A 14,762-nucleotide genomic window follows, 5' to 3' on the forward strand; every position below is an offset into this window, starting at 1 on the left:
AAACAAATATAAAAGAACAATACTAAGAGAAATATCCAAAAAGAAAACAAAAACACCGAACGCCAAGGAACATTCAAATCGGAAAGTCACCAAATGGAAAAGTCACAAATTTTTTTTTTAACAATAAAATTATATATGATATCTTTGGAGTATTATATCCCAAATGGGATAAGATAACCAATTTGGGAGATAACTTACAACTTTTACACAACATCTATAATACTAAAATTACGAGGTCCAATTTGTCAGCCGTCATCACGTAAAAACGATGAATCAAAGAATTCAACTTTATACATAGCTAATATAGGACAGTGGTGTAGATTAAAAATTACACCACTCCAGACCCTTTTGTTTTCCACATAATTAATATTGCCAATAATTAACAAGTTCCGGGTCGAATCCGATACCAGATACCAATAGTATATTCACCTGTTATACCTATTACCTTATCTGTATGTTCCGCATCTGACAGGCACACCACCAAACGGTGTATTTAGGATTTTGCTATATACACGGGTCATAAATACAGGGTTGACACTACTAAATTCATTCATTGTCAAAATATTCCCTATTGTAGTATTTTAATCAGTAAGACTTTCTAAGATAACAATACGAATGACCTGTTGTTTTCCAAAAAATTAATATTACCTACCAATCATTCAAAATTTCCAGTTCGACGGTTTCAAACAGAAAGATTTGAAAACAGAGAAAACTGTGTATCTTATAATCGGCATGACTTTATCAGATGACAATACCAATACTAAAATAAGGCTTAATTCAGTCACGGACCCGCGATATCACGGGTGTGTTCTAGTATTATATATACTTGTACTGTGATTCAACAATCCTAAACTATTATAATTTTTTTTTTTTTAACAATAAAATTATATATCGGATATCTTTGGAGTATTAATTTATATCCCAAATGGGATAAGATAACCAATTTGGGAGATAACTTACAACTTTTACACAACATATTATATATACTTGTACTGTGATTCAACATACCTTTGGTGCAGTTGTTTCTTTTATCCTAAATAAATGTGTTATGTATAAATTACAATATGTTCATACTGTACCTAGCAGTTAAATATGGAAAGCCAACGGGGTCAAAATTGTTAATTCGTAACTTGTAACTGTGCAATTTCTAAATTGTTAATTCGTAAATTGTTAATTTGTAACTTGTTACTGTGAAATTCATAATGCTTAATTCGTAAATTGTCAATTTGTAACTTGCACCTTTGTAGTTACAACATTCTTAATCGGTAAATTGTCAGTTTGCTACTTGTGTGTAACTGTGCAATTTCATAATGCTTCATTCGTAAATTGTCGATTTGTAACTTGTATCTTTGTATCAAAATTCAACATTCTTCATTTGTAAATTGTCAATTTGTAACTTGTAGATTTCAAAATTCTTTATTGGTAAATTGTCTTTTTGTATATTGATGTTTTGTAACTTGTAACATGTGACTTGTCGATTCGTGAATTGTCGATGTGTGAAATGTCGAAGTGTTAATTGTCATCGTTGTATTATGCTAACGATCATTATGACGACAGATGGCGCTCGGCTTCTTCTTATGTGTATAAGCCTCCTGTAAGTAGGAGCACCGCCATATGGAAACCATACCAAAGGAGTATAAATCAATTATGTACAGCGCATACATATAAAAGATAACAAATAGATAAATACATTGTTTGTTTTATATGGCATGTATAATAGGGACTCGGTTTTATATTGAGGTAACCTCTCGTATAAACATGTTTGTTTACTGTACTGGTCACCAAACCTGCAATGAGGTGTGTCACTTCCTTTATTAAGGTATATAGATGTGTCGCTGGAACGGGGCTTCCTTTTCAACTTCGCAAATACTGATGAGTCTTATGTAGACGAAACGCGCGTCTGGCGTATAAAATTATAATCCTGGTACTTTTGATAACTAAATATATTACTGTCACTTGGCAAGAAATTTCTACTTAATATTTAACCGGGTCAAAACAAGACTAAAAACATGAAATATAAGAAGGTGTTGGAAAAATACTAATATTGTCCTGGGCCCGCAAGTTAGGACTCAATGTATAATGGCAGAAATGGTTTGACAACCATCATTCATTAATATTATAATCTCAATAATAAAATTTCAGAAAAGAATGTAATTATCTAATGATATGTTTTAGTACAAGAAACAAATGGACGAACAGTCTTTATTTATTTGGCTCCTGAGTAATGAACATAAATCAGGAATCTGATGTACAGTAGTTGTCGTTTGTTTATGTAATTTAAACGTGTTTCTCGTTTCTTGTTTTTTTTTTATATAGATTAGACTGTTGGTTTTCCCGTTTGAATGGTTTTTCACAAGTAATTTTGGGGCCCTTTATAGCTTGTTGTTCGGTGTGAGCCAAGGCTCCGTGTTGAAGGCCGTATCGACCTATAATGGGTTACTTTTATAAATTGTTATTTGGATGGAAAGTTGTCTCATTCGCGCTCATACCACATCTTCCTATATCTATAAAAAATGTTTAATGATATCACATAAGTTTTTTGTAAAACAAACTGAACGAAAAAATATTTTAAATGAGCCACTTAGTTAATGTATACTATATATCTAAACTGTGTTGAATATGCACTATTTTGTAATAAAATCTAAAGGAACCAGAAAAACTAATCGAGGCCCTAAAATTTGAGATATTGTCAACCGGAATGCGAGATAACCGCATATATTTTAATGGTCAGGTCAATAATGGAATATCATATCGTCAATAGTATGGGACCAGTTCACAATTACAATCATCAATAAGCTTGAAAGAATACAGCGACAACCTGTGAGATTTATAACAGGAGAGTACAAATCCAGAGAAGTTGGTTGCGTCTCAAACACGCTCACTAAACTAAAACTACAGGACATACAGACACGACGCTCAAGTCAGAAGCTAATATTTCTGTACGAGGTGGTCGCAGTGCTATAGAACCAGACAATTAAAAAAAAAAGCTCGTCCAAAAAGAACACTTAATTGTTGTCAAGGGCCCGATTTGATAATTATCAGTCAAGAAATGTTGTGAACAAACATGCAGATAAAAAACTACACGAAGTGTTTTGAGATCTCAACGAGTAAAATACAACAATATTCTAACTCATTTTTCGTATAAACAGTATTCGAATAGAACTACATTGAAGAAGCGTAGTGCGTACACCGAGCGTTGACAGCCGTTATGAAACTACTCTCGTGCATCGTCAATACATCGACGGTGCTCTCTCTACCGTTGTATTAAAGACGGTACTTGTATCCAAAACGTTCTTCTACAGATACAGATCTAAAAGGATTATGGTACAAGATCAAATATACTAGGAGGTGTCCCCTCTATATATTTTTTAATGACCATGATCGTTAAACTATGAAACTGTTTATTTTTTACTACACATAAATTTGAGAATTGAGATGGGGAATGTGTCAAAGAGACAACAACCTGACCATAGAGCAAACCACAACCGAAGGCCACCAATGGGTTATCAATGCAACGAGAAACTCCCGCACCCGGAGGAGTCCTTCAGCTGGCCCCTAAACAAATATGTATACAAGTTCAGTGATACCGGACGTCATACTGACCTCCGAATTATACACAAGAAACAAAAATTAAAAATCATACAAGACTAACAAAGGCCAGTGTTTTTTTGAAATCTCAAACCCCCCTTCTTAATACTCCCACTTTTAAATAAATTGACGCCCTCTCCCTCTGACTTGTCAGAGAAAAAAGCTTGTCATATCGCCATTTGCATGAAAGAGGCAATTATTTTTTATATGCTTACACTAATTATACCCAACACAACGAAGTTGCGGAGGGTGTAATGTTTTGACCCGTCCGTCTGTCTGTCTGCCTGTCCGTCCGTACGTCAGTCCATCGGTCCTGTTTCTTGTCATCGCAACTCCTCTCAAACCACACAACAGAATTTCATGATAGTAAGGACATACTAAGTAGATTTGCATATCGACAAGAAATTACAATTCATTTTTTTTCTAGAAGTTACGCCCCTTTGAACTTATGTGCTTCGATATACCTCTGCAACAGTTTATCGTCGCAACTCCTCTGAAACCACACCACAGAATGTCATACAACCTTGTAGATAATAAGGACATTCTATGTAGATGTACATATCGACAGGAAATTATGATTCATTTTTTTTTCTTATACAACTTTTTTTCTTAGTTATTTTATTTCTCCAGTGACAATGTGGGGACGTGGGGCATGTTAGCGCGCTCACTAAGGTTCTTTAATTTTATTTCTCCATGAAAGGAGTATGTATTTGGTCATTTTTAGAGTAAAATGATAGCCTGGGATCCTGGCTGACTATTCGACAGAAGAGCCAGGCGGAATACAACCTGGTTTGTCAATAGGATATTAGGATGTTACGAATTCATTGCAAATGATTTTTCATTTTATATTTGACATGCAAATTAAAAACAAATTAGGTATATTGATTAACATCGTGAATCATTTCAGTTAATTAACGATTGACAACATGTTAGATTCAGAAAGGTTGCCGGGCAATAAGGAGGTGTGGCACCAGGTGGGGTTGATATCGGGAGTACGGGGCATTAAGCAGCTTTTGAGATCGAGGGACTCGTGAATATTTTGGACTTTTTGGTTGTAAATTTTTATTGTAGGAAATCTGGTAGCGGCAATTTTTAGCTTCTTGTCCAGAAGAATTCAGTAGGCATATATATTAATACATAAAATTGAGAATGGAAATGAAATGGGGAATGTGTCAAAGAGACAACAACCCGACCATAAAACCGACAACAGCAGAATAGAATATATATGTCAGCCCTTTCCTGTCAGAATAAAATGGTCCGATAATAGCATTTTATGATTAATAGAAATCGTTTATTACTAGTACCTGGGATTTTCAGTAATGATGTAGCCTTTTAAAGCCGACCATATGGTATACGGTTTTGTCATTGATGAAGGCAGTAGGTTGCCTAAAGTTGCTTACATGGACTTTAATTGTACTTCGCGTTGGTGGATAGTTGTCTCATTGGCAATCATACGGTTTATTACCACATCTCCTTATTGTATATACCTGAATAATCCAGTCGTAATATTCCACTGACCATTGACCATTTCATTAACCTCGTAATTAGGAGAGATCAATTATTTTGAGGGACTGAACTAGTCGGGATGTTTTTTTTTATATAGTTTCCGAACGAAGGTCCACGTCAGTAATAAAAATAAAACTGGGATCCTGTAAACATGCAATTTTTGTTTTGCTTTTTTTAGACGCATTTGCTGTAATTAATGGATTAAAATTACTTAGGTATATATTCCACATGGAGGTACTCCGACTTACAGGAGGATTATACACCGAAGAAGAACCCGCGCGCCATCTGTCGTCATAATGATCGTTAGCATAATACAATAATACAACGGATGACGATTTAACACTTCGACATTTCACACATCGACAATTCACGAATCGACAAGTCACATGTTACAAGTTACAAAACATCAATCATGATACAAAAAGACAATTTACCAATTAATAAAGAATTTTGAAATCTACAAGTTACAAATTGACAATTAACAAATGAAGAATGTTGAATTTTGATACAAACGGATACAAGAGAGGGGGGGGGGGGGGGCAAGGGGTTTAACTGTTATGCTGTTATGGGGCAATTTAATTCTTTGTTATCTGTTATTTTGAAAATATATTTGCTGTTAGCTGTTAATGCTTAATTCGTAAATTGTCAATTTGTAACTTGTAACTGTGCATTTCATAATGCTTCATTCGTAAATTGTCGATTTGTAACTTGTACCTTTGTACTAAAATTCCACATTCTTCATTTGTTAATTGTCAATTTGTAACTTGTAGATTTCAAATTTTTTTATTGGTAAATTGTCTTTTTGTATATTGATGTTTTGTAACTTGTAACATATGTGACTTGTCGATTCGTGAATTGTCGATGTGTGAAATGTCGAAGTGTTAAATGTCATTGTTGTATTATGCTAACGATCATTATGACGACAGATGGCGCTCGGGTTCTTCTTCGGTGTATAATCCTCCTGTAAGTCGGAGTACCTCCATGTGGAATATATACATAAGTAATTTTAATCCATTAATTACAGCAAATGCGTCTAAAAAAGCAAAACAAAAATTGCATGTTTACAGGATCCCAGTTTTATTTTGTTTACTGACGTGGACTTTCGTTCGAGAACGGAAACTATATAAAAAAAAACATCCCGAGTAGTTGAGGCTTTCCTAATTACGGGGTTTATGAAATAGTCGTTGGTCAGTGGAATATTACGACTGGATTATTCAGGTATATACAATAAGGAGATGTGGTAATAAACCGTATGATTGCCAATGAGACAACTATCCACCAACGCGAAGTACAAATAAAGTCGATGTAAGCAACTATAGGCAACCTACGGCCTTCATCAATGACAAAACCTAATACCATATAGTCGGCTTTAAAATACTACATTATTACTGAAAACCTCAGGTACTAGTTATAAACGATTTCTATTAATCATAAAATGCTATTATCGGACCATTTTATTCTGACAGGAAAGGGCTGACATATATATTCTATTCTACGTCTTCTACTGTTGTCGGTTATATGGTCGGGTTGTTGTCTCTTTGACACATTCCTCATTTCCATTCTCAATTTCATGTATTAATATATATGCCTACTGAATTTTTCTGGTCAAGAAGCTTAAAAATTGCCGCTACCAGATTTCCTACAATAAAAATGTACCACCAAAAAGACCAAAATATTCACGGGTCCCTCGATCTCAAAAGCTGCTTAATGCCCCGTACTCCCGATATGAACCCCACCTGGTGCAACACCTCCTTATAGTCCGGCAACCGTACTAAATCTCACATGTTGTCAATCGTTAATTAACTGAAATGATTCACGATGTTAATGAATATACCTATTTTTTTTTTTTTAAATTTGCATGTCAAATATAAAATAAAAAATCATTTGCAATGAATTCGTAACAATATAATCCTAATATCCTATTGCAGGTTGTATTCCGCCTGGCTCTTCTGTCGAGCAGTCAGCCAGGATCCCAGGCTATCATTTTACTCTAAAAATTACCAAATCATACTCCTTTGGCCAAACCCCAAATAATGTGCAAATATTTTCGTGGTGAAATAAAATTAAAGAACCTTAGTGAGCGCGCACACATCATTGCCCCACGTCCCCACATTGTCACTGGAGAAATAAAATAACTGTAAGAAAAAAAAGTTGTATAAGAAAATAAAATGAATCATAATTTCCTGTCGATATGTACATCTACATAGTATGTCCTTATTATCTACAAGGTTTCATGAAATTCTGTGGTGTGGTTTCAGAGGAGTTGCGACGATAAACTGTTGCAGAGGTAAATCGAAGCACATAAGTTCAAAGGGGCGTAACTTCTAGAAAAAAAAATGAATTGCAATTTCTTGTCGATATGCAAATCTACTTAGTATGTCCTTATTATCATGAAATTCTGTTGTGTGGTTTGAGAGGAGTTGCGATGACAAGAAACATGACCTATGGGCTGACGTACGGACGGACGGGTCAAAACATTACACCCTCCGCAACTTCGTTGCGTGGGGTATGATTAGTGTAAGCATATAAGAGATAATTGCCTCTTTCATGCAAATGGCGATATGGCAAGATCTTTTCTCTGACAAGTCAGAGGGAGAGGGCGTCAATTTGTTTAAAAGTGGGAGTATTAGGAAGGGGGGTTTGAGATTTCGAAAAAAACACTGGCCTTTGTTAGTCTTGTGTGATTTTTAATTTTTGTTTCTTGTGTATAATACGGAGTTCAGTATGACGTCCGGTATATCACTGAACTAGTATACATATTTGTTTAGGGGCCAGCTGAAGAACTCCTACGGGTGCGGGAGTTTCTCGTTGCATTGAAGACCCATTGGTGGCCTTCGGTTGTTGTCTGCTCTATGGTCGGGTTGTTGTCTCTTTGATACATTCCCCATCTTCATTCTCAAATGTATGTAGGTGACGCGTGTAGTAAAAAATAAAACTCTCCTGTTATAAATCTCACAGGTTGTCGCTGTATTCTTTCAAGCTTATTGATGTTTGTAGATGTGTTCTGGTCCCATACTATTGACCATATGATATCCCATTATTGACCTGACCATTAAAATATATGCGGTTTTCTAGCATTCCGGTTGACAATATCTCAAATTTTAAGGCCTCGATTAGTTTTCTGGTTCCTTTAGATTTTATTACAAAAAAGTGCATATTCAACACAGTTTTGATATAAAGTCTACATTGGTTAGAGGTATAGGGGGAGGGTTGAGATCTCACAAACATGTTTAACCCCGCCGCATTTTTGCGCCTGTCCCAAGTCAGGAGCCTCTGGCCTTTGTTAGTCTTGTATTATTTTAATTTTAGTTTCTTGTGTACAATTTGGAAATTAGTATGGCGTTCATTATCACTGGACTAGTATATATTTGTTTAGGGGCCAGCTGAAGGACGCCTCCGGGTGCGGGAATTTCTCGCTACATTGAAGACCTGTTTGTGACCCTCTGCTGTTGTTTTTTATTTGGTCGGGTTGTTGTCTCTTTGACACATTCCCCATTTCCATTCTCAATTTTTTCAACTAAGTGACTCATTTAAAAACGAGAAACACGTATAAATTACATTTAACAAACTACTGTACGTACATCAGATTCCTGATTTATTTTCATTACTCAGGAGCCAACTAAATAAAGAATGTTCGTCCATTTGTTTCTTGTACTAAAACATATCATTAGATAATTACATTCTTTTCTGAAATTTTAATATTGAGATTATAATATTAATGAATGATGGTTGTCAAAAAATTTGCGGGCCCAGGACAATATTAGTATTTTTCCAGCACCGTCTTATATTTCATGTTTTTAGTCTCGTTTTGACCCGGTTAAATATTAAGTAGAAATTTCTTGCCAAGTGACATTAATATATTTGCGAAGTTGATAAGGAAGCCCGTTCCAGCGACACATCTATATACCTTATTAAGGAAGTGACACACCTCATTGCAGGTTTGGTGACCAGTACAGTAAACTAACATGTTTATACGAGGTTACCTCAATATAAAACCGAGTCCCTTTTATACATGCCATATAAAACAAACAAAATGAATGTATTTGTCTATTTGTTATCTTTTATATGTATACGCTGTACATAATTGATTTAAACTCCTTTGGTATATATTCCATATGGCGGTGCTCCGACTTACAGGAGGCTTATACACAGAAGAAGAACCCGAGCGCCATCTGTCGTCATAATGATCGTTAGCATAATACAACGATGACATTTAACACTTCGACATTTCACACATCGACAATTCACGAATCGACAAGTCACATGTTACAAGTTACAAAACATCAATATACAAAAAGACAATTTACCAATAAAGAATTTTGAAATCTACAAGTTACAAATTGACAATTAACAAATGAAGAATGTGGAATTTTAATACAAAGGTACAAGTTACAAATCGACAATTTACGAATGAAATTGCACAGTTACAAGTAACATACTGACAGTTTACCGATTAAGAATGTTGAAACTACAAAGGTGCAAGTTACAAATTGACAATTTACGAATTAAGCATTATGAATTTCCCAGTAACAAGTTACAAATTAACAATCATTACGAATTAACAATTTAGAAATTACACAGTTACAAGTAACGAATTGACAAGTTACGAATTAAGAATTTTGACCCCGTTGGCTTTCTATAGTTATTGGGCTTTTAGTTTTTTTTGTTATCTGTTATTGTGATAATGTATTTGCTGTTAACTGTTATTGAAAATTGGAATGTTAACATTTTTTTTGACAGTCAATATTCGGTATAAATTGAAGATCATTGGCCATAGGGGTCTACCACTACTAATATGTTTGTCCCGTATTCAGAGAAGGATTCCATTAACATATACCCATCACAGAAGTGAGGTCCAGGACAATTCAAGTATATCTTATGATTATCCTTTGTAATAAATTCCATTTTTTTTATGAATGTGTATTTAGAATTATCTTAATTTTTTGTATGAGAATAATGTTCGGAATCCTTGTTTTCCGTACGAGCATATTAAATTAAAACAATTCTTAATATGACAAAAAGGAAAACATATGGCCAGGAATATCTGACAAGGATCTCAATTAAGGACTAGGTCCTAACAACCACTTAACCTTTTATATAATATGGTACATAGAATCAGCTCTGTAATTCTTTTCAAAGCAGAACCAAATGCATTGTACAATGAAAGTTCTAGCCATGTACTTGGGTCCGAAGCTGCACATAACTCATTACAAACAAAGATTTATTTCGTTTCAAGCCATTGTTTCCTTACTAAACTATGTATTCTACTTACTAGAGGTCATACAAGTTACAAATCGACAATTTACGAATGAAGCATTATGAAATTGCACAGTTACAAGTAACAAACTGACAATTTACCGATTAAGAATGTTGAAACTACAAAGGTGCAAGTTACAAATTGACAATTTACGAATTAAGCATTATGAATTTCACAGTAACAAGTTACAAATTAACAATTTACGAATTAACAATTTAGAAGTTACACAGTTACAAGTTACGAATTGACAAGTTACGAATTAAGAATTTTGACCCCGTTGGCTTTCCATAGTTAAAGACATGGGTTTATGTATGTTTCAACGGCAACTTCTGGGTCTAACTGCATCGGGTATTCGTTGCACTGTAATTTAAATTCATAATAAATTCAAGATGATTTATCATTTATATGATGGAAGATATTAATTTGCTCTAAAGTTTTCTGCATGTCAAGATTATGCTGTTTTTTTTTTTTTTTTTTTTTAATGTTACAAGTTGTAAATGTTTCATTAACCTTCTGTGAACGTGCACTGCAAGTTTGATGTTTGTACATTGCGTCTCCTTTTTTTGTACATTTGCATTTATTATATCACGGGTAGTAACGTTGTCGTATCAAGGAGCAAATAATTAGTATGTAGTGATTATGACATAGTTTTGTTAAGTTGGACATGATTGTGTTACGTGATTTTAATGATAAACAATGACACAATATAAATATTATGATTCTTTGCTAAACATAAATTCAAGCTGGTAAGTATTTTTGTTTATAGCAAATAAAGAAGTTCATTAAAAAGTGTGCCACATAGTTGACGATTTGACGCAGAATAATACTTGCAGTATATGTCTTACTTACTTTTTTCTCACGCATAAACAATGTGATTTGTTATACTGTTTGTTACATCACATATTTCATTATAATATTAAACTGCCGTCAATTATTCTGAAAAGTACCTGCTACCTTTTCACACAATTTAAAATTACTGAAAATTCGATGTCATGGTTTGGTTCAGTACTGTCATGGTTTAGTTGATATTAGTTGATATTCGTCATGGTTCAGCTTAACTTTCTAAATAATAATGTGGATATTGAGTGACACACCACGGCGAGAGGGAGAAGAGAAACCCTTTGGATCCACCAGCTCCATACTTTAGAACCCCTCCCAATTCAATACCCTCATCAAGGACCTAATGACGTAATATGATATCATGAAATATTTCTTCAGCGTACTGCATAATTCGATTTCAGAATACCCCAAAATATCCACAATTCAGGGGTTCCTTATGTACATTAGATACCTCATATAAACAAGAGTGCACACGCTGAAATGTCTCGCCTTCTATACTAATCATTGATATTATGTTGATAGTCCTAAGTATAAAACTTTATAACAACTGTCTCATAAACTTAACATTAACCAAGATAACTAAACAAAGACCAATGAACCATGAAAATGAGGTCAAGGTCAGATGAACCATGCCAGGCAGACATGTACAGCTACATGTAACAATGCTTCTATACAACATATATAGTTGACCTATTACTTATAGTTTAAAAAAAATAGACCAAAACACAAAAACTTAACACTGTGCAATGAACCGTGAAAATGAGGTCACGGTCAAAAGAAACCTGCGTTACTGACATAAAAATCATAAAATATTTCCATACACCAAATATAGTTGACCTATGGCATATAGTATTAGATAAAAAGACCAAAACTCAAAAACTTAACTTTGACCACTGAACCATGAAAATGAGGTCAAGGTCACATGACATCTGCCCGCTAGACACGTACACCTTACAATCATTCCATACAACAAATATAGTAGACCTATTGCATATAGTATGAAAAAAACAGACCAAAACACAAAAATTTAACTATAACCACTGAACCATGAAAATGAGGTCAAGGTCACATGACATCTGCCCGCTAGACATGTACACCTTACAATCATTCCATACAACAAATATAGTAGACCTATTGCATATAGTATGAAAAAAAACAGACCAAAACACAAAAATTTAACTATAACCACTGAACCATGAAAATGAGGTCAAGGTCAGATGACACCTGCTAGTTGGACATGTACACCTTACAGTCCTTCCATACACCGAATATACTAGCCCTATTGCTTATGGTACCTGAGATATGGACTTGACCACCAAAACTTAACCTTGTTCACTGATCCATGAAATGAGGTCGAGGTCAAGTGAAAACTGTCCGACAGACATGAGGACCTTGCAAGGTACGCACATATCAAATATAGTTATCCTATTACTTATAATAAGAGAGAATTCAACATTACAAAAAATCTGAACTTTTTTTTCAAGTGGTAACTGAACCATGAAAATGAGGTCAAGGACATTGGACATGTGACTGACGGAAACTTCGTAACATGAGGCATCTATATACAAAGTATGAAGCATCCAGGTCTTCCACCTTCTAAAATATAAAGCTTTTAAGAAGTTAGCTAACACCGCCGCCGCCGCAGGATCACTATCCCTATGTCGAGCTTTCTGCAACAAAAGTTGCAGGCTCGACAAAAACTATCATAATCATAATCATAAACATGTTTCGTTTCCAATACCCGAGGGAGTATAACTTACCTGAAAAGTTAGTCAAACCATAACCCACCTGGAAAACAACGGTTTAATGCTTTACATGTAAATAGTCTTTAGTAATGTGTTTCTATTAAGAAAAATAGAGTGACGATGTGCAATGTGTTGTAAAGATGATTTTTATTGCTAAGGAATGATTCTCAACACATGTAAATATAGAAAAACATGCATCACTAATTACCAAGATATAAATAAACAACAAATTAATGGACTACATAAAATTCTCCGTGTTTTCCCAAATCAACCATAATGTTCCCAGAGAAAAATCATTGCCACTTTTGTAGTGAACATTACAACATGAAAGTCGTTATGGTAGGAATGGCGTTGTTGTTTTTCTTGTCAGTGATAGAAGCCCAGAAACGGTACATTTCATTTGGAGAAGTTCTCGTCTTACTGTCTTTTGTAGATAAAGATTGGGGTAGGTTTCGTTTGCTCATTTTCTTGCAGTATTTTTGTAGTTGCTTGTTAATTTTTATAAGTGCAGTATTTGATCGGTCTACATTTTAATAGATACTAGAACACACCCGTGATATCGCGGGTCCGTGACTGAATTAAAGTTTATAACTATGCGCAAGCCTTATTTTAGTATTAGTACTGTCATCTGATAAAGTCATGCCGATTATAAGATACACAATTTTCTCTGCTTTCAAATCTTTCTGTTTGAACCCGTCGAACTGAAACTTATCAATTATTGGTAATATTAATCATTTGGAAAACAAAAGGTCCTGGAATGGAGTATTTTTTAATCAACAGCATTGTCCTATATTAGTTATAAATAAAGTTGAATTCTTTGATTCGCTGTTTTACGTCATGCCCGCTAACAAATTGAAACTTATTTTTAGTATTCGTATTGTTATCTTAGAAAGTATTACGGATTAAAATGATACAATAGGTAACAATTTGACAATTTAGTAGCGTCAACCCTGTGATTATGACCCGTGTATATAGCATATTAATCCTGAATACACCGTTTGGTGGTGCGCCTGTCAGATGCGGAACGTACAGATAAGGTAATAGGTAACAGGTGATTATACTATTGGTATCGGTATCGGACTCGACCCGGAACTTCCTAATTATTGGCAATATTAATTACGTGGAAAACAAAAGGGCCTGGAGTGGTGTAATTTTTAATCTACACCTTTGTACTATATTAGTTGTATATAAAGTTGAAATCTTTGATTCGTCGTTTTTACGTGATGACGGCTGACAAATTGGACCTCGTAATTTTAGTATTATAGATAGGAAGATGTGGTGTGAGTGTCAATGAGACAACTAAGCATGTTATATTATTAGATGATCCATGTATGTCATTAGATTTCAGATTGGACGGTTAAATCATGGAAGTATTATTTCATTTCAATACCAACGTTTAATAGTGCTACTTCAACGGGAACCATTTAAATTCCTTAAATCGTATTTGCCTGCTAGAGTACGAGCTAAATAACTTTTATTTCCAATAGAAGACCCATTATGGGCAAACTCTGTTTGCGCCTGTCCCAAATCAGGAGCCTTTTACATCAACCCTAAGTTGTCCATGGAAGCAACTAAGGGGATCCCGATTTGTACAGTCTCATTTGTCGGGGGAAAAGCAAATGAGAAAAAAAACTCCCATTATAAATTATTAACATCTATCTTTATAAATATCATCCATCCTTGTACAAACACTACAAACCATTAAAAGTCTGAAATGGCCTATATCTGTACTCGACTGTACTGATTTTTACTCGACCAGTCTGAATTCGTCTGACATTTACTTGATAATACTCGACTGTAGTCTGAACCATACTTAACAGTCTGAA

This window comes from Mytilus galloprovincialis, chromosome 13 (assembly GCF_965363235.1).
Source record: "Mytilus galloprovincialis chromosome 13, xbMytGall1.hap1.1, whole genome shotgun sequence".
In the NCBI taxonomy this organism is placed as follows: Eukaryota; Metazoa; Mollusca; class Bivalvia; order Mytilida; family Mytilidae; genus Mytilus; species Mytilus galloprovincialis.